General features: G+C 44.8%; 1 protein-coding gene across 2 annotated transcripts in view; it reads left to right on the top strand.

Moving 5' to 3' along the window:
- The window catches only part of TAFA5 (TAFA chemokine like family member 5), a 573,238-nt gene that overhangs the window by 4,709 nt on the left and 542,924 nt on the right, over positions 1 to 25,605 (top strand). The window lies entirely within an intron of this gene.

The following is a 25,605-nucleotide window of genomic DNA, read 5'->3' as shown; positions in this document are numbered from 1 at the left end:
GACTGGCACCCAAGTTGTAACTGACAGCCTTAGAAAGCTACTGGACACAATTTACAGGTTACTGATGTGCCCAGGGTCACTTGGAATACCTGCAGCCAGTCTTTGTGACACCAAGGTTGCCTGTCTAGCCACCACCCTGTGTTGCCTCTCAATTCATATCAGGGAGAAGTCCAGAGATTGATGGTAATAAACAGCTCTGACATCTTGTAGGAGGCAAGTTCTAGCCAAGTTTGGCGGCTCTTCTGAAGGTAGCATGGCCAAGGGCTTGTTCTGCTGAGGTGATTTCTGGGGTAGCCCTGCCACAGTTGAATGTCCTCACTCACTACAGCTGTGCTAATATCACACTCAATTCTGCTGAGCTATGAAAATGAGATGACAATATCTGTTGTTGTCAGAAACAAATGAGAGGAGAGACAATAATGCTTTAAGCCATAAGCACAACCCAGGAGATGAAGCGGTTGATTTAATGATGGTGTGCTTGCTGTCTCTGGGGCATTTGTGTTTCCTTATGACTTGAAATAGATAATGGTTATTCAAGGGTCCGTCAGACATGTATTAAGCACCGTAGAAGTACAGGGCACTGGGAGACACATTCAAATTACATGATATTGCCCTTACTTTCGTGGTGCTTATGGTCCAAAGGGGAAATAATCAATTAATCAACCTGTATTTATCTAGTTTCTACTCTTTGCCAGGAAGCGTGATAGGTCCTGAGAATACAGAGAGAAAAATGAGCCAGGCCCTGCCCACAGGGAGTTTTCATTCTCCTCGGATATACAGGCTGATTCAGTTCCACCTCACTCAGTCCTGGTCACCATGCTTTGATTGTGCTCCAACTTGTCAGGGCACAGGACAATGAATTCAGATTGGACGCACATTTCTTAAGTGCCTATACTATGGGAAGTCCTAGGTTTGGTGCTGAGGAGACACCGTACTGAGATGAAGGATAATACCTGCCCCCTTAGAGTCTGAATTCAATAAGGGTATGTAACACAGATATCTGATGCTTCCAATTACACGGGATGTGTATCAGATGGAGCAGACATAGTGCGTACTGGGGGAGGGCTGAGAGAATGGTTGTTAGAAAGATGGGGGACCAAGGGAGGCGTCACACGGTAATCACAAAAAGAAAGCATAAGAATACCTCAATAATGTATAAAAAATACATGACCCAAAAAGAAAAAGGATGCATTTGAAACCATCAGAGTCCTAAAGTTTGTGATAAGGATTGCTGGGTTGGCATGGGTGTGTGTGTGTGTCAGATTATTCTATAAAAACAGGATTTTGAAAGAGAAATCCAAATCTGAATTAAAATTTCCCCAAATTTGATTTCTATCCATTATCCTGAGAGGTGCCAAGATGTAAATATGTGAGAAGAATCAGTCAACAAACATTGATTAAACCCTCACTATGGGGCGCTCTGCTAATTTCTGAGAATTCAGTAATGCAAAGGACTCAGAAGCATTGGGGTCAATTCTGGGCTCTACCTTGGGGCAAGCACCCTCAGATACCTCATCTCTCATCCTGGGGACAATCATAACCATCCTCCTGACCTCACAGGGCTCTTATTAGAGTAAATTGAGAAAATGGGTATGAACCAGTTTGAAGCTATGAAATAAAATGTACAAATAGGAGTTGTCGCTGCTCTCTTAAAGGCAGTTATCTGGTTCAGTAGTAAATTTAAGGCCACACACTAAATCACTGGGGGACATTGCTACCCTTTTATTGAAAACACTGCCCAAGAGCAGGCATTTCCAATGCTGTATTTTTTTTTTAATCTTTGTTGTTTACTTTGTATTTGGGAGAGATTAAAAGATGCCTTATTGCTGCTCAGATTGTATTTGTGGTCTCCTTGATTGAATAAAATTGAAAGTGCAGGCTATGCTATAAAGCAGGGCTATTTAGAAGTTCATCTCTCATATTGCTTTCCTTCTTCTTGAATTTAATTTTCTATTTACAAGAATAGAAATCTACCTGCCAAACTTCCAGAACTGACAGGATTGGCTGTTTCCCTTTCCCTTAAATCAAGGCTTTTGAACCTTTTCTTGGGTTTCACAGATCTGCCTTAAATTCCTCCTCTCCCTCTACCTCCTTCTTATTCCCCAGCAGCCAGTAAAAGAATTTTAAAAATCTGCCTAGGTATGTGCATTATCCAAATGGACATCAGAGGGTCTTTGGCATTATACAGAGGCAATTTTCCCCAGAAAGGGGACCTTTCTTGCAGAAGAACTACTTGGAGTCATTGAATCCTAGGACTGGGAGGAAAAGATTGCATACCAAACAGCTCAAAGTCAGGGACCGTGTCTGAATTTTCTTTTTACCTCTCCCATCCACTAGACTAGAGCTCTTCGAGTACACTAGGTGCTTGACAAATAGATGGAGAGATTAAATGGAGAAACCTTAGCAGTTCTTTAAGAGAATCTCAATTCAATTCAGCATACATGAAGTGCCTACTGTATCCCAAGGTATTGTGTTTAGCAGCCAAAGATCCCAAAGACAATAAATCCTTCCCTCCAGTGTTTTATGGTCTACTGGGTCAAAGAAGCAGGCACATAGATAAACATCTACCAATTGTGTTGAAGAGAGGAAGAGGGCTAACAAATGGAGGGATCTGGTCAGGAAGGGCTTCCTGTGGGAGGTGGCACTGACTGGATTCCTTATGGTAGCGAGTACTTTATCATTAGAGGTATTTGAGCAGAGGTAAGGTGAGTATTTTTTTTTTTTTTGGAGAGGACATAGAAGATTTGTTTTCGGTCAGGGGCTGGACTAGATGGCCCTGGAGCCTTCCATTCTGTGTTTTTTCTCTCCTCTTCCAATGAGTGCCCCCCAGCTACCTCTGTTACCAGGATCTAAGAGGGTAAGAGGTGCTCAGCCTTTTGGCTCTTTCTGTCAGCTTCCCATTAGAGGGCACCCTAAATGGCATTTGCTGGCATCTGAACCCCTGTCAAGGAAGAAATGAAGCAGAACAGGCCTAGTATTGGCACCCAGGCCATGAGATCAGCTGATTCAGCACCTTTTTCACCCTTTTGTAAATACATGCTTGGGAGAACTCTGATGGGGAAAACAATTATGAAGGACATTTGGACATTTTAAAAGAATTTATTTTAAATTACCTTAGGTTAACATGGACTTGGAGTTTGTGGTGATTAAGGAAAGAGCTTATGCATGTCAGACTCTTCTGGGGCCTCTTGATGGAGGTGAATCTGGCCTTATGCATCTGGATAAGCTTTAGAGGAGAGTTCACTCATGGACTGGGCGTCTGCTGACCAAAGCCCAGTCTGGATGAAAAGGGAAAGAAGGTTGGGCCACCAGACGGCTGACCCTAAGGGGGGAGGAGGGACAATGGGGTCAAGGCCCCTAAGGTCAGAGCTGGAAAGACCTCCCAGGGAACAATCTACCCTCACCCCCTCATTTACAGGTAAGGAAACTGAGTCCCAGAGAAGGCGAGTAGAAAGTGGGTGAATCAGGATTGGAACTCAGAGATTTCTTAGCTCCAAATCTAGCCCTCCTCCTTCTGTCCCACAATATTGCATGTGGCTGTCTCTGAAGATATTTGTTGCTGTGCATTCATTTCAGTCATGTCCAACTCTTCATGACCCCATTTGGGATTTTTGTTTGTTTGTTTGTTTGTTTTTGTTTGTTTTGTTATTTTGGAAAAGATACTGGAGTAGTTTGCCATTTTTTTTCTCCAGCTCATTTTACAGATGAGGAAACTGAGGCAGACAGGGTTAAGTGACTTGCCTGGGGTCAGACGGCTAGTGAATGTCTGAGGTCAAATTTCAGCTCTTTAAGAGAAGTCTTCCTGCCCCCAGGCCCAGCACTGTATGCACTTTGGCGCCCCCTACCTGCCCCTCTGAAAGTACAGAAGGATTCTAATCAATGTCATTTTTTTTCTCATTTTTTTTTAATCAGTGTCATTTGAAGTTTTACTCACGTGGTAAAAGTCATAGGATTGGAAGAGCTCAATAACCAGTGGACCTCAAAGATCACATGTTCCACCCCCCCTCATTTTACAGCTAAGAATACCAAGGCCCAACAAGGGTCACAGTCAGTAACAGAGAGAAAACTTTTGTCATAGGCCACTGTACTTCGAAGCTCTGTGTGACCTCTTCTATCTCCATGAAGGCATGGATCCTTGACATATTTCAGGGTAGAGTGAATCGACAAATACTTGGTAAAATATGAGAATAAACTAGACCCACAAAGCTTGTATCCCTGAATTCAGGTGGATTGCTGATTAATATCTGCTCTTCCTGCTGAAAAGAAATTGGGTTATTTGAGCCATTTTGTAACCAGGTCAAGGGAAGGGTGGTGAACTTGTGGAAACTTTCATTCCTTTATGTTTCTCCCTATGTTTTAGCCTCAGGGTTGAAACATGCAATCCATGGGCAGGTGTCAGGTTCTTGCCAAGTTTGACAGCATATTTCAATTTTTCCTGTTGGGCAAAAACTCGATTTGTCTAAGGAAAAAGGGATGAGGAAGAAAACTAATCCTGTAACTATGAAAATCTCTGGGCTCTGGGACTAAATTCCTGTTTGTTAATTTGGCTCTCTTTCCTGACTCACAATAGTGATGAAATGTATACATCAACTTTCCTGGCGTAAAGTGTTTTTCAGGTGACTTTTATGGGCATCATTATGGAGAAATGTTATGATAATGGGACACTAGAAAATGAAAGAAAACAAAGCATTAAACCCCCCATTTCCTTATAGAGCAGCACAGCTGAACGTTGTTTAGGAGGGTTCAGTCTGGAATGGAAATGCAATGCCCAAGGATTAATGACCTCCACAAAATGCCACCTGCTGATTGCCCCCTCCTCTGCCCTGAGATGTCATTGAAGATCCATTAGGTGAGTGGCCCCAGGGCTGTGAGGTGGAGTCTGCAGGGGAAGATGGGGTAGTGTGATGAAACCTTTGACCTGCTGCTCTTGGAAGGCCTCTGATCACCAAGTGGTCCATAGACTGATCTGATGCATTCATCCTACTCAACATACGTGTTGTCAGTGCCTCCTGTCTTCCAGGTCTTGGGCTAAACACTAGAAGCAATTCAGAGTGAAAGGCATGGTTTCTGCCCTCCAGGATTTTATAGGATAATAATAGTGTACAGACAGAAGAGACTGAGATGTCATCTTAGGCTGGGGAGACAATAATTAGGTGTCATAAGGTGTCTACTCCAAGCCCATAAAATATAATACAGAAAGGTACCTGAGAACAGGGAATGTCAGAGCTGGGAAGAAGCCTTAGAATGGGAATGTCAGAACTGGGAGGGGCTTGAGAACAGGGCACTCGATAAATAATTGCTCATAATTGATCAGTTTCAACTCCAGAACCTGCACAATCTGCTTGTGTGGAGCTTCCTGGTTCAGCTCGGGCATCCCCTGCTTGGGACACCTTTCCTGCCATCCTCTTCCATTTGAAGCGACTTTTTGGCATTCTCTCCTTTGTGCATTGATCCAAACATGCTCTATCTCCACAGGAGAATTTAAGCTGTTGGAGGGCAGCTCCCCAGCCTTGCACATATTGATCCATCTGTCAATCATCAGGCATTTATTAAGTACATCCTAGGTGTCAGACTCTTTCAAGGATCTTACATCCTATGGGGGAGACATATTTGCAGAGACAACACAAATACAAGGTAACTAGGGATAGGGGTAAGGAAAGGCCTCATGGAGGAGGTGGTCATTGATTAAATCACATAGTGGGCACCTAATAAATTGGTGCTTGCTTCCTTGCTGGATGGATGGATGGATGGATGGGTGGGTGGATGGATGGATGGATGGATGGATGGATGGATGGATGGATGGGTGGATGGATGGATGGACAGATGGATGGATGGACAGATGGATGGATGGGTGGATGGATGGATGGATGGATGACCACAGTGTTCTGGATGTGTCCAGCTACCTTCCCAGTGTCCCAGAATGGAATTTATCTCTGGGCAGCATCCATCCTGGAGATTTCCATCTAGGGCATAGGAGAGCAGACAAACATGGCAGCTTTTCAGCGGTGGGGGGGCAATGGGCTTGTCACAGGTTGGCTGGAGCACAGCTTAATGAGAGGGGCTAGAAGAGCAGAGAAACCACAAAAGGAGGTTGGGGTCACACTAGGCAGGCTGGACCTCAAAACCTTTCTCCTGCTTACTAATCTTGGAAACCCCCCAGTATCCATGATGAGAACTTTTTGATAGCAAAACATCAATATTTTCAGAGGACTTGCCCTGGTGCTTCTCAAAGGCTGAGCTACGAAGTTACCACTGGCGGTGCCATGACTTGGGTGAAGTTTGCTCTTGCCATGTCTGGTGCAGGCATCAATTTTCTGACCCTCTGCACAACCAAGAATCAAGCTTTACCTTTGTGGTGAGAAAAAAATGGTTTTATAGCCACAGGCCTATTTGGTATATGGACCTAGTGCCAGGGCATGGAGTGTACCAGGTGCCAAGAATTTATTAAGTTCCTACAATGTGCTAGACACTGGACCAAGATGAATAAAGACTAAATAAATCAGATCACTTGTCAATAATAAACATTTATTAAGCATCTGCTAAGTGCCAGGCACTGTGCTAAGTGCTGGGGATGCAAAGAAGGGCAAAAGACAATTCCTGTCCTCCAAGAGCTCATGGCTTATGGGGGACAACTTACATATAACTGTGTACAAGCAAGATATATATGGAATTATGTGGGAATAACCAATGACGGGAAGGCACTAGAAATTAAGGGACATTGGAAAAGGCTTCTGATAGAAGGTAGGATTTTAGCCAGGTCTTGAAGGAAGCCAGGAATTGTTGTTTTTGCTTTATATAACATGAGATTGCTTATACTTATACTGTATACACTTATATTGTATATACTTATCCATACTGTCTCCCCCAAGGGAATGTAAACTCCTTGAGGACAGGAATTGTTTCACTCCTATCTTTGTATCCCAGGCACAGTCCTAGGCACATATCAGTCAAATAATAAGTGTCTATTAAACTCTTCTTGTGTTGTATGTCAGGCACTGGGCATACAGAGGACAAACTGAAATAGTCCCTGCCCTCCAGGAGCTTATATTCTGCTGAGAGGCACACATGCACACATGTGGAAAAATGTGTACAAGTAAAACTGCGTAAAAGTAAGAGAAGGTAATTTGGCATCAAGCCACTAGTTGAGGGGGAGGGTCATGAAAGATCTCATGACAGATGGTGCTGTTTAAATCTGGCACATGGGATTGTGGGAACATGGAAAGAGAGCTTGAGGTGGCCTCATCAGCTTCCCAGCCATCCTCCCATTTGACAGATGAAGAAACTGGGCCCCAGGGAGGTTCAAGGTCTTGGCACAGATCACGCAGATGCTAAACATGAAGGGCAAGATTTAACTCCAGGTTCTGTGACTCCAAAGCCATTCCACCACATAGCTCCTAAACAGTAGACCTCAGGGGTGACTTGGAAATGTCTGTTTTCCTTCTACAATGGCTGAGGAAGACCCCTCAGGTTCATTAAAGGGTGTTTTGAGTCAGTGAGGGCCTGGCTAACTCTTGCTGGATGTGGCCAAAACTTTCCCGGCGTTTTTATCATAGTCTCTATCATGACACTGTAGACCAGGGGTGATTTCTTCTGTAAAATTTAGATTCAGTCAAAAGGCACACTTAAGGATTTAGAAGGCCACAGATTCCCTACCCATGTGCTAGACAATAAGCTCATGGTGGGCAGTGTCTGGTTCCTTACTGTTTTTATATCCTTGGCACTGGAACTTAGTAGGGATGCAATAAATGTCAGCTTAATTCAATCAAACTGATTTGGCCTCACGATGAAAAAGAAAAGAAATGAAATTAGTCAGCAGCCACCCCCAATAATATAGGTGGCTCAGTGTCACCCAGATTATCAGCCTGGCTCAGATGCCTGAACGACCATGTGGCCTTTGTTTTCTTTCCTCCACACCAGCTCATGTGTCCAAGGATTCCCCAAGGCAGGAATAGACAGCAAAATTTCTTTGATCTCCAAGTAGGCAAGTGGAACTCTTGAAATCCCCAGACTTCTAGAAGACGGGCTTACAGTCAGAAATGTCCTGTGCAGCAGGGAAGGTCACCTGCCTTTTCAGACAGCCTGGAGTTGGATAAGCCTTTGTGCCATTCTTTGAGAAGCCCTTGGAGTATGGAGTGTCTGATTGTGCCCACCTGTACTGCTCCAGTGGAAGCAGTTGGCTCTTCCCTTGGGCTACTAGATTCCTTCAGATGTCCAGACTGGAATCATAGTAGCACCAACTGCCACGGACCCTGTCCCACATTGGCCCACTCTTCACTCAAGCAGAAGATTTCCTTGGCAACATCATTATGACTCAGTCACATAAAGTGTGATGCTGAAGTTTACCATACACTTCCCTCACAACAACCCTGTGCAGTGACTGCTACATAGTTTGGAGCAAAGGAGGCTGGGCTGCATAGTCAGAGGACCTAAGTTCAGTCCAACCTTTCATGTTTACCACCTGTGGGACCTTGGGCAAGTCATTTATGGGATCCCAGATTTAGACCTTAGACACTGAGGAGCCCAACCTCCTCAATCTACAAGCCAGTCAACTGAAGCAGACAGAGGTAAAATGAATTGCCCAGCATCCCACAGCTAGGAAGTGTCTGAGGCAGAATTCAAACCCAGATCCCAGTGATCCCAAGTCCACTGTTTTGCTAACTTCCCTGAGTCTCAGTTAAGAAACTTAAAGTGTTAAACAGGAGGACTGGACAAGATGGCCCAAGAGATCTTTTTCAGCCTTGATCTAGGATCCTATATCCCCATTTTATAGCTAAGGAGACTGAAGCTTAGGAAGCAAAGTGACTTCAGCTCAGCAAAATTCATTCAGCAGCAACATTGTGCATGGCACCATAACCAGAGTAAGCCAGAATTGCTTGGGCCTTGCCCCCAGGGAGCTTACAGATCTATCTGCTCAGCCAGGATCACCCAGATAGCAAATTATGAAGCCAGGATGGAAAGTGAGCTCTCCCAGTTCCCAACCATCATTCTTCCTCTGTACCAGTGGAAGAAATATGATGTGGAAAAGACATTATTAGCCAAATCAATGGAAGCCCCATGCTTATAAATACATCTCAAAGCATATTCACCACCTTTTCTCATCCATTCTCAATAGATATCTGCAAGACAGGCAGGTTAGTACTATTTTCCAACTTCATACATGAGAAAACTAAGGCTCACATTCTTGCAAGAGCTTGTGATAATCATACTGCAAGTTAGTGGTAGGGTCTGGACTTGAACCCCAGGTTGGACCTTTTGAGATTTTCTATGTGAATCTCCTTCATTGGACAACATGTGTCTACTTCCAACCAAGGACAGCTCCTTTAGAAACCTGCTCAGTGCTTGCCACAAGGCACCACCTGGGCCCCTCTCCCCACTCCTAGAGCTTCCTAGATTGGCCTTCTGTGAAGTCAGGATAAGCAGCATTCCCAGCAGGCCATAAGGCAGGGCTACCTTCCTGGTGCATGTTTCTCAGTATTTGCAGACTTTTGTTTCATCATACTCACTGGAGGATTTGGATTCTGTCCCTCCGAGGCATCTGCATTGCATTGCTCAAAGTTATTATTGTCCTCCTTTTTGCATAACTCTTTATTCTGTTCCTACAGAAACAACTTATAAAACCTGTTGACAGGGCTGGCACACTAACTGCAGACATTTTGGTGCTTTGGGCACCACATTGACTCTGAGAATTATTTGCCATAAGGGGTTAAAAAGAAAAGAAAGGAGGGGAAAGACTCAGGAAATCTGCATGCTAGCTTAAAAGGAGAGAAAGAGAGAGAGAGAGAGAGAGAGAGAGAGAGAGAGAGAGAGAGAGAGAGAGAGAGAGAGAGAGAGAGAGAGAGTAGGGGGGAGAGAGAAGGAGGGATGGAAAGAGAGAAAACCGATACAGACATATAAAGACATTTCACACACATACATGCATATTTAGATTTTAAATTGCCTAATCATACTAATGTATTGTACCAGTGGTGGCAGCCTGTATGGGTTGGATGCTGGTCCAGAACCAATCTTAATGGCTCCACGGCCAGCTCTCTTTCTCCCCTAGTACTTGCTACCTCTACTGTGTGTGTATGTAGAAAGTATAACATATATTATATGTGTGTGTGTGTGTGTGTGTGTGTAAATATGCATATTTATGTTGCTTCGATTTTCTTGTGTTGCTGATGGAATGTTCAAAAACCCTGCAGACAGGGACAATTTCCTGTTTGTCTCTGGACCCCCAGTGCCCAGCCTAGTTCTGTTTTGTACATAATAACATTGTTGATTGAGTACTCAATTCACGATGCCTTCATTCCTGGCTTCCCAGTCTGGGCCCCAGAGCACACTGCGCTCCTGCTTCTCTGAGGATTAGCCCTCGTCGTTCACATCACAAAATCCTATGGTCCCTCAGATGATGGTAGCTGTAGTAGAGAATGTGGTGATTAAGAAAATACATAATAACAAAACCTTCTATGAATTCAGTAACACTTTTCAATAAGCTTATATTTTATTTCACACGATGACATCTACAAACATTGGGAAAAGAGTAATGTCTACAAGGCACGTAATTTATTCAGTCTACAGAAGGTAGGTTTGATTATTCTACTGACTCACGCTGCATTTTTTGTTGATATTAAAGAAAGATAAAAATAATAAAGCCTGATTCACATATGGATTTGAAGACCCCTTCTTACAATAACTCTAGCTCTCAAAGGTGGGGAACTACTTGTGTAAACCATATCAAAACCCTCTGCTGATGGGCACCTCCACCATCTGCCTTGTCTGTTAAACCTTTAACAGGAGGAGATCATGATAACTACTGCTTACGCTGTGAACCCCCTTCCAACTCCATCATTCAACTGCAGATCTTCACCAAGGCCATGGGGAAGCTTACTCATCATTATCTGTGTGGCCTTAAGCAAGAAAGCCTCTGGACCTCCGTTTCTTCACCTACAAAATGTGGCTGACCTCTGGAGTCCCTGGAGCTCTAGAACTGATTCTGTGATCTGTTGTCTCTTCATTTCCTTCTCTCCATCCCAGTTCTTCTGGACCCTTCGGTGGTGTTTATTGCTGCTGAGCACCTGCCAAGCTTCCATTCTCTCCTCACTCTCATCCTCCCTGTCCACCTGTTGCTTCCTGGTATCATTCTCCTAGGTGGATTCTCCTAGTTCTCTAGCACTCTCTATGGGGTCCTCCCTGTGATTCTGCCTTCAGTCCTTTCCTCCCCTCCCTGAACTTTCTCCCTCAGTGGTCTCCTTCACGTCTTCAGTGCCTTCATGTTCTCTTCCACCCACTACTCCCAAATAGGCACATCTAGTCTTCATTTGTCCTGTGACCCCAACCCTACACCTCCTGCTGCCTGTGAAGCATGTCACAGAGTCTTTGCCAACACCTGAAACTCAACATACCCAAAACTTAGCTCCTCCCCTTCCCCAAATGTGCTTCTCCTCCCAGCTTCCCTGTTCCTCTGGGTGACATGACTAGCCTTTTGGTCACCTGTCTTTGAAATGGCCCTTCATCCGATCACCTCCTTTCAACTGAAAGCCATTGACCTCCTTCCTGTCCTTACTGCCTCTGACCTGGTGCTCATCTCCTGACTCTTCTCCCTCTAATGTTGAGAAAGTCCCTTACTTCCTTTGTCTATCTGTCCTTCACACATTTGTTAAGGAATTTTCCTTAAGGCACAAGTACAATCATATGCCTCTTCTGCTTAAGGTCTGACTGTGGCTCCTATTGCCTAGGTGATAGAAAGAAAATACCTATACTGGCATTGAAGGCCCATTACAATCAGGCTCTGTCTCACTGTCTTAGTCTTTTGGCATGTATCTTTTGTTCAAAGTAAACCGGATGACTGCTACTTGTTCATCGTGATGAGCTAGTTCCCATCTCTGTCTTTGCACTAGCTCTCCCCATTGCCTGGAAACCAATCTCTCCTCATGTAGGCTGGTTCTGATCCTTCTCTCTCTTCAATCTCTGGTTCATGTTGCCACCTCATGCAGGAAGCCTGCCCTGAACCTGTTCTTCAGGAAAGCTTTTTCTCCCTTCTCAGATTTTCTTCTACCACTTTCTATCTCTCCACTGGCCCTTTGGCCATCTTATATTGACCTGTGACCCTGCCACATCCCCTTTTGCTGTTGTCTCACCCTGGTCTTGAGCACAACACTAGCGTGTAGTCTGCCATTACTTTGTTTCATTGAATTATATCAAGTAACTTTCCCAAGTTCACAAGTCTAGTGAGAGGCAGAAGGAATCCCACAACCATGTCTCAACTGGACAATCATGTCCCAAATAATGCATTTGTATTTTGTAGAAATGTCCTCTTCGCTATCCTGGAGATAGATCCACATTCCTATGGGTGTGAGAGAAGACTTCCTCATCTCATCCTGGCTTGTCCTCCTCTGGATTTCCTCTCCTGAAATGTGACCCTGAGAAATGATCCTTTAAATAGCAAAACCAATAAATGCCCATTACATGCCCTAACCTGAGTGTTGGATCAGAGGGAGGGAGAGGCAGAGAGTTTGGCTGAGACAGGAGCCCTGCATTCAGGGAGTGAGGAATCAAACATTAACACAGATGCTGCAACATGCAAGGGAACCCAGGTCGCCATAGGAGCAGTAGACAAAAGTTTTTCAGAGAAATTGCTTGCCAAAGCCAACTTTTATTTCTGTTTTCTGAAATCCCTCTAAGTTGCTTCTGCCTTGGTCCCAGGACCGCCTTTAAACACAGCATACCAAATATTGCAGCTAGGTGGCACAGTGGATCTAGCACTGAAACTGAGTCTGGAAGATCTGCGTTCAAATCCAGCCTCAGACTCTTACTAGCTGTGTGACCCTGGGCAAGTCACTTAACCTTGTTTGCCTCAGTTTCCTCATCTTTAAAATGAGCTGAAGAAGAAAATGGTGAACAACTCCAGTATCTCTTCCAAGAAAACCCCAAATGGGGCCACAAAGGGTCAGACATGAGTGAAATGACTCAAGAACACCACCAGCTATTGCCTTTGAGACAATGGTGACACTGGGAGCTGGTGTCAGTGCAGTAGAGGCCCCTGCCCTGCCTGGTTTCTGCAGCCTTGCTTATGCCATATTGGTTCAACTTTTGAATGTTGAGACCTTTCTCACTGACTCACATGATTTGTGCTAACTAGGCTCTGACTCCTCCTACCCACTGTAGGAGGACTTGGTCTTTGTGTCTTTGCAATTGGGATAAAGCTCAAATTCTCTGCCTACATTCAAGGCCCTCTGTAATTAGGCACCACCCTACTACCCAGGCTTATCACTTATTCCTGCTCCCCAGTGTTTGTTACAAGCCAGAAAAAATAGACTACTGGCTATTTCCTGATCTCCTCCTGGATTCACCTTCTTCCAGGCCTTTGCTTGGACAATTCCCTAGGCCTAGAATGCCTCTCCTTCCTTTCTTCTTTACTTGTGAGATTCCTATCTATTCTTTAAAGCTCAAGCCAGATGCCACTTCCTCCAAGAAGCCCTCCTGAATCCCCTATCACCTTCTGTGCCACTTCTCCTATAACATTGCATCATGTGGTGGCCTGTCATATCCCTATCCTATCCTTGGAGCTCTGTGGGGCCAGACAATGCCATTTGGAAGCTTTATCCCCTAGCACTGAGCAATGTTCAGTATATAGCAGGTACTTAATACATCTTTGAGTGATCAATTATTTTATGTCCAATATAGAAAATGGACTCAGCAGCCTGGACTGGAGAAGATGGGGAAATGTACCCTGACAGGGTAGGTTGGGGATTTTCTCAATTTCGGAAATAGAAACAACAGAAAGGGGCCAGAGCTGCATGGCCCATCTCCCTTGCTTGCTGATTTCTCCATATTTAATGGCATAACAATATTGCCAATGGTGATAAAACCATTTCGAGGTAATCACACTTCCTCTCTTCTCTGGCTGCTGACCATGGGACAGATCCACTCTTCCCATTTTCCTGACTCCTTTCTTAATTATCCTCCACTTTGCAATGAGGAGGGAGAGTCCCTGCACCCCATCTCCAGTGTTTCTCATGCTCTCTGCCCAGCATCATTTTACCTGCTGGATCTTTTTCTAAGTTTATGTCTTAGTTGCCTGCTCTCTACCAGTTTATTCCACACATTCTTCAGAGCCTAGATCAGAACTGCTTCCTTCAGGAAGTCTTCCCTGGAGGACAAGCAATTTCTCTGAAAGAAAGACTTTTCTGTGCACTGCTCTTATGCTGAACTGTGTTCCCTTATATGTTACAGCATCTGTGTTAGTGTTTGATTCCTCACTCCCTGAATGCAGGGCTCCTGTCTCAGCCAAACTCTCTGCCTCCCCCTCCTCTGACCCCAACACTCAGGTTAGGGCATGTAATGTGCATTTATTGGTCTTGCTTTTTAAAGGATCATTTCCAGGGCTTATATTTTAGGAGAGCAAATCCAGAGGAGGACAGCCAGGATGAGATGAAGACTGAGGAGTACGACATACAACAGTAAAAATAATAGGATAGTAGTAATTTGGCATATGAGGTAGATGTTATTATTATCCTCATTGAAAGATGAGAAAACTGAGTCTGACAGAAGTTAAGTGACTTGCCCAGGGTCACATTAGTATTGAGCATTTAAGGCAGGACTCAAAAGAACTCAAGTTTTTCTAACTCCAAATCCAGAATTCCATCTATTATTCCACCTAACTGATCATCTGTGAGGAAGTTGTGAGAATTTGGGTTGGCTAGACTGGAAGAGGGAAGACTTAGGCACTTGTGATGATTGGCTTCTGAGAGGTCCTGGGGAAGAGGGTTTAGATCTGGCTCAGTCTGCCTGGAAGTGGAGGGATAGCTAAGAGGGGGCAGATTTGGGTCCATATTTAAAAGACATTCATAACAATGAGAGCTGTCCAAAAAGAAGGGGCTACCTCCTGAGGGAGTTGGCACTTTTTTCCTGCATGTCTTCACCTGGTTGCTTGGGGTCCACTTATCAGAAGTGTCCAGTTCTTAAAGAAGAATCACCACTGGGACCTTGAGCAAATCACTTCTTCATTCTAGGCCTCAGTGTTCTCAAGATGAGAAGGTTGAGTTATTTGCCTTCTATGGTCCTTCCAGCTCTAAGATTCTGAGACTCAGAGAAAAGGGTTCAGATTGCTGCCTCTGCCTCTTACTCAGAGATCATGACAAATCATGACAGCTTTGTAAGCCTCTATTTCTGCATCTGTCAAATGGGAATCATAATGGCCCACAGGCCTGTTGGCAAAATCCCCTGGATTAATGGCTGTGAATTTGCCTCCTAGCCTGTAAAGTGTGGTGTGCTTGGTGAGATATTATTGTTGAACTAATGTGTCTCTTTAGGGCTTCAGGCATTCAAGAAGCAAACCTGTTTTTTACTCCAATTTTTTACATATATAATTTAAACAACAGACTTGAAGAGCTGTTTCACCGAGAGGGTTGTCCTGTGTCTGCTCGAGTGGTTTTAAATATGCAGAAATGATCCTGGAGAAGTGTGGCAGGTCCTGAAATGGGGAGGCAGCAGGAGCCCCAGCCAGCTGGGCTTTGTCGGCCTCAGGGACGATGTATTTGTTGTGATAGCAGGGGGCTGTGGAACGTGCCGCTCAGCCAGCAAAAGCGTGGTGATTAGTGTTAACGCAAAACAAGTTAGGCCCCTGGAAGTTTGTTATTGTAGCCAGACAACACAGTGGCTGGGTTGGAAAATCGATCTTGTCAAAACACTCCTTGTCACTTCTAGAGATTATTCCCTCTTCCCATAAACACCTCCCTCTTTGGGCTGTGACTCATGCAAGCATCTTGGTTGGAACACTTTTGAGATGGTATGTCCTACCCCATTAGCACTCAGAGACTCTGGCCTTGATCTTGCATGTTTCCTGGGATACAGAAGCTGACCATTGGCCAATGGGAGGAGGCTGAAAGAGAGATTCAGAGAAGGGCCAGTTTTCACTATTGTGTGAGAGGCTGGTTACTCTACTTGACAGGTAGCAGCCTGGGATCTAAGATCTGACCCTGATGCTTCCTCACTGTGTTACAGTGGGCAGCCCTTTTCCTTTCTTGGAGCCTCACTTTCCCATTAAGAAAATAGACATAAGAGTTCCATTCCTGTCTTGCTCACAAACTGATGTGAAAATATTTGGACTGCTCAATAGCAAAATGTCCATCATATTGGAAAGAATATGGAGAATGGGAATGGGACCATGTGACTGGAGAAGGGCAACTGTCCCACTTGTCCAAGTAAAAGGGAAGAGAATAGATTCTGCAGTTTGTAGGCCAAGTCCTGGGAAGCTTCTAGACAGTATTATTAAACAGATGGTCACTGGACACCTAGAAAAGGAAGCAACTGTCACCCAGAGCCGACCTGTCTGCATCCAGTGTTTCCTATGTATTTAAATTCTCTACACCTAGAAGTTTCTCCCTAGAGAAGGAGGGGGTTTCTTCTCATTGGAATTTTAAAGTAGAAGGTAGGTGGCCATTGATTGGGAACCAATCTGTGATTTATCAAGGGCCTGCCATGTATTAAGCACTGCCCTAAATTCTGGGAATACAAACACAAAGGAAGAGTTCCTCCCCTCAAGGAGCTTCCATTCTGATGGCAGGGCTGAGAAACAGGGCACATTTTCACAGGTAAATAAATAAAAAGATTGATTTTTTAAATGAAAACAGAATGATTGTGGGAGATGCTAGCCACTAGGAGAAATCAACCAACACTTGAAAGAGATAGTAAAGGAGAATCATAGAGGAAGGAAACCTGGGCAAAATCATGGAAATGGGAAATGTAAAACTGAGCATAGGGAACAGTCAATAGAACTCTGTTTTTGACTGGAATTACAAGGAAGAGAAAGCAGAGGAATGTCCAGTTAGCTTGGAATGATAGGCTGGGGCAGCTTGTGAAGGGGTTTAAACACTGAACAGAAAGTCTCTCTTTCTATCCTAGAGCAGGCATTCTTAGTCTGGAGGCTGGGACTTTCTTGTTGTTTTAATGTTCATTAATTGTATTTCCATAACATTGGTTTTCTTTGTAATGCTGTGTATTTTATTTTATGCATTCTAAAACATGGTTCTGAGAAGGGACCCATAGACTCCCGCTGACTTCCTGCCAAAGGGGTCCAGGGCACGCGAAGAACAGGGACATGACTCAGTTGGGCCTCTACTATAGCAATATCAATTCGGGAGTGAGTGAGGCATGGATTGGAGAGGGAAGAGACCCTTCCAACAGTCCAGGTGAGATGTTAGGAGTGCCTGGATTTCCTGGATATATATGAGTAAAGAGGAAGAGCTGGATGTCAGATGTGTCAAGAAGGTGGAATTGGTGAACCACGCTTTGGGTGAGAGGTGGGGTTAGAGAGAGGAGGTGACAATGACACCAGTGTTATCATCCTGAGGGACTTGAAGTGCCATGGCCAATGCCTGGCATGTGGTAGGCATGGATAAATACTTCTTGACTAGATAGATGGTAGAACCCTTGATAGAAATGAGGTAGTTAGGAGGAGGTTCAGATGGACCCTTGTTCCACAATAGGTTGGACTAGATGACCTCTGAGGGACATTCTAATGTTAAATTTTGTGATTAGGAAAACTTGGGCTGGGACAGACAGTTTGTGCGACCAGCTCTACATCTCTCAAGACAATTCAATTGAATTCAACTGTGCACTTACCATATTATTGTTGTTGCTGTTTCATGTTTGTCTGTGGAGGCATCTGTCTTTTGCCAGACCAAGGCTCTTTGAGGTCCATAAGCATAGCTGTAACTCCTACCCCCACCCCCCCAAGTGCAGAATACAGGGCTTGGAGCTGTCCAGGAGCTCACACAGTGTTTGCTGTATGGAGAGGAAGGCAGAGAAGGACCCAAGGCCTGCCCTCTTGTAATTGCAGAGCTTCCACTGGCCTGGCTTTGGAACATCTAGCCAACTCAGGATGAGAAAGGTCCCCCGTTGAAGTAATAAATAAGAAAATGAATCCAACCAGTCATTTGGTGCCATGAATGAGTGGTGTCCTGACTCAATTTTTTCCCTTTTCAGCTGTTTCCTTGGCTTCCCCCTACACAGCCAGAGACAATTGGATCAGTATTGATCCAGTACAGGAAGGAAGTCAGTTAAGATATAAGTAACACACATGATTGGAGAGTTTGGGCCCAACAGGAAAAAAAATAATATTCCTTTCCCTCTTTTGAAAAAGAAGTCTATTCAACTTTTCTCAAAGCCTGGGAGGAAAGGCAGTGTAGCACAGTGGGCTGAGAAGCCATCTTGGAGTCAGGAAGACCTGGATTAGAGTCCTGCCTCTGCCACAAATTGGTGGTGTGACCCTGGACAAGTCATTTGTCCTTTCAAAATCTTTGAGTTGAGGAGCAAGCACCAATCACTTTAATAGAGGGCGTTTCCTGACTGCATCTTCCATGTACCAATAAAATCCTGTGCCAGCCAGTTCAGGGGGAAGGATTCTGGACTTGGAGTCAGGAGACACTTGACTTCCAAACTGCTTCTGATTCTGTCTGTCTGACCAAGGGAAATATATTTAACTCTTCTGAGTTTCAGTGTCATCTACCAGGTGGACCCCAAATCCCTGCCTGCACCCCCCCAGGGCTATTGTAAGGGTTGGGTGAGACAAGCCCTGGAAATCCCTCTGCAAACAGGTCTCTGGGGTTTGTTATTACTCTTCTCATTAGCATTAGGGTTCAATAGGTGGGTCCCATACCACCCATTCCAACATCCTCTCCTAAGGATTTTGCTTCCCTATGTCCAGACTGGTGCCCCCACGGGTGTTTCTCCTGTGGCAGAACCACATCGTATCCCTAATCTGAGAGCTGAAGTAGGGTCAGCATCTAGTACTTCCTAATCCAAGCAAACAGGATGTGCCCAGGCAGTACTTCTACCACATCCCCATGAAGAGTCATGCAGATATTTCTTGAAGATGTCCAGTTGAAGGAGAATCCAATTTCTCAAGTCATGCTGTCTCTTCCTTGGAATAGAAAGAAACTGAGGCCCAAAGCCTGAAAAACTCAGCCCAGCAGTAAGTAGAGCCTATTCCTGGGCTGATGGGGGCCAGACTAGCTGAGCTCATGGTTACTTTTCATGTCGGTGATTGGTGGCATAGCCAAGGGAAGGCGCTTAAAGTAACTTTGTGACTTGCACATGTTTGGCCTTTGGAAAGCCACCACACATGCATGGGCCTTAGTTTCCTATACTGTAAAATATGAGAATGGAACAAGGTCATCTCTATGTCCAATTCCAATCCTAACTCTTATGATCTTTGATCCCCAGTGAATGGTCATCCACTAAGATGAAAGTATGACACAATAGTCCAGCAAAGGCCGAGATTAATATGGACTGGAATAATTGAGATGAGGAGTCATAGAGGAGAGTTTGAACTGACCTTAGTGGGATTTAGACTCATAGAGGCAGTGAGCAGGGCATTCCCAGGCAAGGGGAGACAGCATGAACCAAGGAGTCAAAATGAGAATGAGCCTGGTGTTGGAAAAGGGAAAGGTTGTCTAAGCTCTGAAAGAGGGTTCAGGTGCAAGCCTGGTGGGGGCAGAAGCTCATCGGTCTAGAGGGAGAATGGTGTTCAGAGGCTAACTGCCTCATTTACCATTGAGGAAATAAGGAAATGAAATGATATTCCCAAGATCACACAGGTAGCATGAGGCAGAGTTGAGCTTTGTTAGAAATCCCAGAGCTGGAAAGGTAACTGTGGAGGGCCTTAAATACAAGAAAAGAGAATTAAGATGTATTTTGTAGATGATGGGGAGTCATTGAAAAGTTTTGAGCATTGGAGAGCTGTGCATTACCGAGGTTCATTAGCATCGTGTGGTAGGATGATTGGAGAGGGGAGATGAGAGGCAGGGCAATCAGCTAGGAGGCCATCACAATAAGACAGAAGTTGGCAAGGACTTTTATTAGAAGGGTGAGATTTTGTGAGGCTCAACTGTGAATTCAAAACACTATGCAAACTTCAACGTCCTTAATATAGGTCTGTTCTGATTGGAGGCTCTCATTGGGCATTGGTGGAATGAAATAGCAGTCATCATCTCAACTCTCCTTCCTGTAACCCTATAACAACATCACACACCCTCAACAAAGGATCAGCTTGTAGCTCTGAGAAGTTAAATCATTTGCCCAGGGTTGCACAGCTTTGGAGGTGCCTTGGGAAGGATTCAAACCCAAGTGCCCTCATTCCAATCCCAAGGATTTCTGCACTGCTGTATTACCTCCTCTGGTGGTGCGGGAAGGCTTTACTAGGAGGACAAGCCAAGCTACAGTGGTGGGGAATGTGGTTTAGGAGGACACAGACCTCAACAAAGCTCTGTTTTAGATCTGATAGTGACCCCGTAACCTTCCTTGACCTTGGATGTCCAGAACACATAGTAGGCATTTAAAAATATTTGTTATTTAATTGATTCTGAAGAAATTAGCCCCTGAACCCCATTCTCTGCCAACCTTTGAGAATATCTTTTTCATGGCTTGTAACCAGGATGGAGTCTCATTATTTGTGATTCTGAAGTGAGTGAAAATCCCCAAATGAGGCTGATGAAATATTTGAAGCATCTCTTTAAAAAAATCTATTGGTTCACAAGATAATCTCTCATCATCCTTTTAGCTGGTTCAGCTTGAGAAGGCCTGCTCCAGACCACACTGAGGTCAATAGCGGAGCAGTCACAGATATTGGAATGACTTTGGGGCAGAGGCGCTTGCTGGGCTTGGCAGAATTTTCAATATCTGGGGCATACTTGACTTTAATAAAGGCAGGAACAAGTTGTTTGAAATAAGCCTGGGGCCTGAAGACTTGGTTTTCACTGGGTTGGGGAGAGCAGAAGGACGGCAACAGCTCTCATGAGTGTTTTCAAATTATTATTATTTTTTTCCTTGTTAAAATGCTAATGTCCTTGAATTTGCCATTGGGTTGTGTCTTGACAAATGTGGAAGCCAACTTCTCAAGAATCAAGGGACCTAGCTTTTTTTTTCCCTTTGGGGGTCCATTAATTATCATTCCCTTCTCCCCTCCCCAGATCTCAATTTGGTTCATTAAGTAAATATGATTTCAAATTTCTGCTGCTCTGTTTGTCTGCTGGCCTGATAAATGGGGATCCAAGGGGTGCAGCTTCCCCAATGCCCTTCCCCAGAGGCTGAGCATATGCTGCTGAGGCTCTGCCCTTGGTGCTGGTCTCCTCTCCCTGCCTTCTCTCCCTTAGTGATCTTATAGAATCCCCTAATTTCAGCTCCAGCCTCCATGCAGATGATTTCCAGAATGAGGTCTCCAGGCCAGACCGCTGTTCTGATCCCCAGACCCATAGCTCCAGCTGCCTGCCAGACATCCCCCAGATCCCTTCTCCTGGCTCCAAGCTCACAAGCTTGCCGACTGAAGGGAGAGCTGCTCTTTTCCCCATATCTGCTTCTCTTCTGGTCTTTCTTGTCTCTGTTTTTCTGTACTTGCACCTTCCCAGCCATCCCTATCTGTGATTCTGAGGCGCTACCTTCCTCACCTCTCATATCCAGTCACAGGGTCAGAAGATCATAGATTTAGATCTGGAGGGACCGTGGAGGTCATCTGATCCAACCCCTTCATTTTACAGGAGGGGAGACCGAGGCCAGAGAATTGAAGTGACTTGCCAAGAGTCATACAGCTAGTGGGTTTTTGGGGTGGGATTTGAATGCAGATCTTCCTGGCTGCAAGTCCAGGACAAGACCACTCCAGACAGCAGACACATTGAGCCTATCCTGTTTCTGTCATCTCTCTTCCTCCTCCTTACTCCCAGGCCACTAGCCGCATCACTGCCAATATTCTGATAGACTGTTTAATAGAGTTGCTGCCCAATAAGCCATCCCGCCTCAATCTTCCTGTCAGTCTAGCCCCCTCCCCTTTCTCAGATTCATGTCCTTTTTTATTTTTTCTTCATGTCCCTTTTACTTAAACAGAGGCAGCTTTTGTGTAATGGGAGTAGTGCTGACCTTGGAGTCAAAAAAGGTCTTTGAAACTTCCTGACTATGTGAGCATGGTCAAGTTCTTAACTACTCTGCCTCAGCTTCCTCATCTGTGAAAGAGAAATAATACTACTTTCAGTGCCTACTCATCATAGGGTCATTCTGAGAATCACGTCAAGTATGTTGTAAACCTTAAGATCTATAGAAATGTCAATTATTCTTAGCTCAGAGTACTGACTTCCTCCACTCACAATCCTTTAATGGCTCCCTATTGCTTTGGAGTCGAATCCAGATTCCTGCCTAGCATTTAAGTGCTTGCATACTCTAGTGGCGTCTGCCCCCCTTGTCACCCATGAAATTCAAGGCAGAGCCTGGATTAGGACCTAGGTCTTCTGCCTCCCATTATGATGCTCCTTCCAGCCATCCAAGGCTCTTCTGTTGCCTTCCTTTGGAGCAGCTAGTGGGTGCAGTGGATAGAGTGCTGGGCCTGGAATGAGGAAGTCCTGAGTTTAAATTCAACCCCAGCTACTTTCTAGCTGTGTGGCAAGTCACGTAACCCTGTTTGCCTAAGTATCCTCATCTGTAAAATGAAGACAGTGACAGCACCGACCTTCCAGGGTTGTTGTGAGAATCAAATGAGAGAATAATTGTAAAGCATTTAGCCCACTGCCAGGCATACAGTAGGTGCCATATGCATGTTAATGATAATAATAAAGATCTCCTTCCTCTTATGGGACTCCCATGCCCCAGTGACCCAAGCCCCCTCAGGGACAAGAGCTACTCAAGCGGCCCAGGGTGTCAGGACTGCAGGGGACCTTGAGGATCATCTGGTCAAGTCTGGTCAGTTGAGAACACATTCTAGAATCTAGCACTCATGGCAAAAAGTACTTTAGGTGTCACTTAAGTGAATATTCCCACGTTACAGGAAGAAGCTGAGATACTGAGCAGGGACAGCGCCCCCAGGGTCACAGAACTTCCTCTCCTTGGCTAGATTAGGGGTAGGTGTCCCATCACCGAATCACAGAATCATATTGGCAAAAGTGTAGCATAAAATACATGTGGAAACCAAGTAGAATAAAATAGTTGTCAAAATGTATTTAAAAAAAATAACTTCATGGACCCTGAGTTAAGAACCCCCATCCTAGAAAAATCATCTCAGGATGTAGGGGATAACCCAGCTCACTATGTTGGCAGCAGTCAGGGATTAAAATAGGTTTGAATTTCAGTTGAGCAGACAATGCCAGGCTTGCAAAAATCCACCCACAGATCTACGAGAGTTGTAAAGGGTTCTTTCCCCACCACACACAGGCGCGCGCATACACACACGCACACACGCCATGTGCTGCCGTTCTCCCTCCTCCTGCCTACGCGAGATGCATGTTACCCCAGACAAAGGTGAGAAGAGAAATTGTTTTCTAGAAGATAATGGGGAGCAGACTTGCTCATCAGCTCAGCTTTTAAAAATATTGTCAGGGTCCATGTGTTTCCCGGTCCTTCAGCACTTAGGAAGCTGGCATGATGGAAACAGTCTTACCTCTTCAAAAAGGTAAAACTGCAATCATAATCAGCTTTGCTTTACAAACTGAACTACTTTTGCTGAGTGGAACAATCTTATCAATTCTATCTTTGTCTTGGAGCTTCAAGATGAAAAGAACAGATCCTAAGAGCTGTAAGCAGCATGACCAAAAATGGGACTAGATTGGCTGGACTGAAAGGCAGGTGCCCCGCTTTCCAATTCTAATTCTACCAGAATCGGTGGCTGTGTGACCTTGAGAGACATCTCCCCTTGCTGGGCACCAGGCACTTCCTCTGTGGAGTAAGTTGGCTTCCAAGGACTCTCACATTCCTTGAATTGGTGACAATCCTGACTGTAACATGTGGCCAGAATGAAGAATATTCTAAAGATTGTCTCATGGCCTCTGATGCCACCTCAAGTCATTGAGGGTGAATTAAGCACCTACTGTGTGTAGTACTGAGGCAGAGTGTTCTGATGGCTGGAGAAGTTGATGATGGCTGAGTCCAGCAGAATGGCCTGGACTCCAGGCTGATCTCTGACCATTACTGGACCCTTGACCTGAGGCAAATCATTTCACTCTCGATGCTTCTAGGCCACAGAGGCTCCAAGCCTGAATTGCAGATCAGGGAGTTCCCTGGAACAAAGAAATCACATGTCTAGTCCAAAAAATGACTGTGTAGAGCGTTGTGCTAGACGCTGGGGCTGCAAACGGCTCCCAGCCTCGGTTTTCTCATCTGTAAAATGAGGATAATCATAGCACCTAACTCAGAGGGCTGTTGTGAAGACAAAATGAAACATATGTGAAGCACTTTGCAAGCCTTAATGCACTCCATAAATATTAGCTATTGTTATATTTCGTATTATTAAAAGGGGAGCTTTGTGTTCTGATAGGCATGTTCATGTATACCAATAAGTCAACGCAAGGCAATCTGAGGAGGAGAGAAGGAGTACTAACAACTGGGGTGGGGTGTCAGGGAAAGCTTGCCATGGGAGGTGCTGCCTCAGCTGGGCCTTGGAGAACATTGAGAAACTTTTGATGAGGATGATGATTAAAATAACAAAATAATAACATGTTTATATATGCATACATATATATATATATATATATATATATATATCTGCTATATGTGCATTTTTCTCATTCTATCGTCACCTAATGAGGTAGGTGCTATGATTCTCCCCATTTTATAGATGAGGAAACTGAGGTTTTTAGAGACATTAAGTGAGGTGCCCAACATCACAATGCTAGTGGGTGTGTGAAGCAGAATTGAGACTCAGACCTTTTTGACTTTAAGCCCAGTGCCCTACCCCCTGCCCTACTGGCTACCTCTAACTCCTGCTTAAAAGCCTCATTTGACAGATGAGGACTTGAAGGCTCAGAAAAGGAAAATAATATGCCCAGGTGACACGTTAGGTGGCAGATTGAGGACTAGAATTCAAGACTGATAAGAAAGAAGATTTAGAGCTGGAAGGGACTTCAAGGTACCTCTAGCCCAGACATCTTCCTATTACAGATGAAGAGATTGAGTCCCAGAAAGGTCAAGTGCCTTGCCTAAAGTCATATTGATCTTAGCTGTCAGAGGCAGGATTAGAACACAGGTCCTCTAACTCCCCACTCAACTCTTCCCATGATGCCATGCATCTGATACCAAGTCCTGTGGTTCTCCCATCACTTCATGCACACCTCATATTTAGGGAGCTGTTGACAAGGCCCTGTCCTGACTCACCCTGGTGGAGTTAAAACATGCTGTCTTTCACCAGGCAGCTTGAGAATGGTCCAAGAGGTTCCAGCTCCACCATGGTTGTCAAATTCTAATGCCGTTCCAGTTTCAGCCATGTGTCTATAACTGCATTCCATAAAATGCTGCCTCCTTGAAGAGCTTGTAGCCTAACTCCATGGTTCTCTGCCCCAGCACCCTGTCCAGCCTTAGCATTAGCCCACTCTCAGCAGGGATGCTGGGAGGAGATGGTGAGGAGACAGTCTGAAACCAGTGAGCTCAGAGGATGCGACTGAGACAGAAGCAGCACTGGACACAGCCATGCAGGGTGCTGACTGAGCCTTCCATTCCCAGCCAGGGCTGATGACTCAGGCCAATTGATCCAACTGGCAGTTTTCAAAGGAAAATTGACAAATAATCTGGAAGATGAGTAGGAAGCATGCAACACGAAATGTTAGCAAGAGGAGTGTTTTAGAAGTCGTTACCAAAGATGCAAAGGGCATTTCA

The sequence above is a fragment of the Phascolarctos cinereus genome, unplaced genomic scaffold, assembly GCF_003287225.1.
Source record: "Phascolarctos cinereus isolate Bilbo 61053 unplaced genomic scaffold, phaCin_HiC Scaffold_1;HRSCAF=81, whole genome shotgun sequence".
Lineage (NCBI taxonomy): Eukaryota > Metazoa > Chordata > Mammalia > Diprotodontia > Phascolarctidae > Phascolarctos > Phascolarctos cinereus.
The sequence above is the reverse complement of the archived record's forward strand: the minus strand, read 5'-3'. Positions and strand labels throughout refer to the sequence as shown.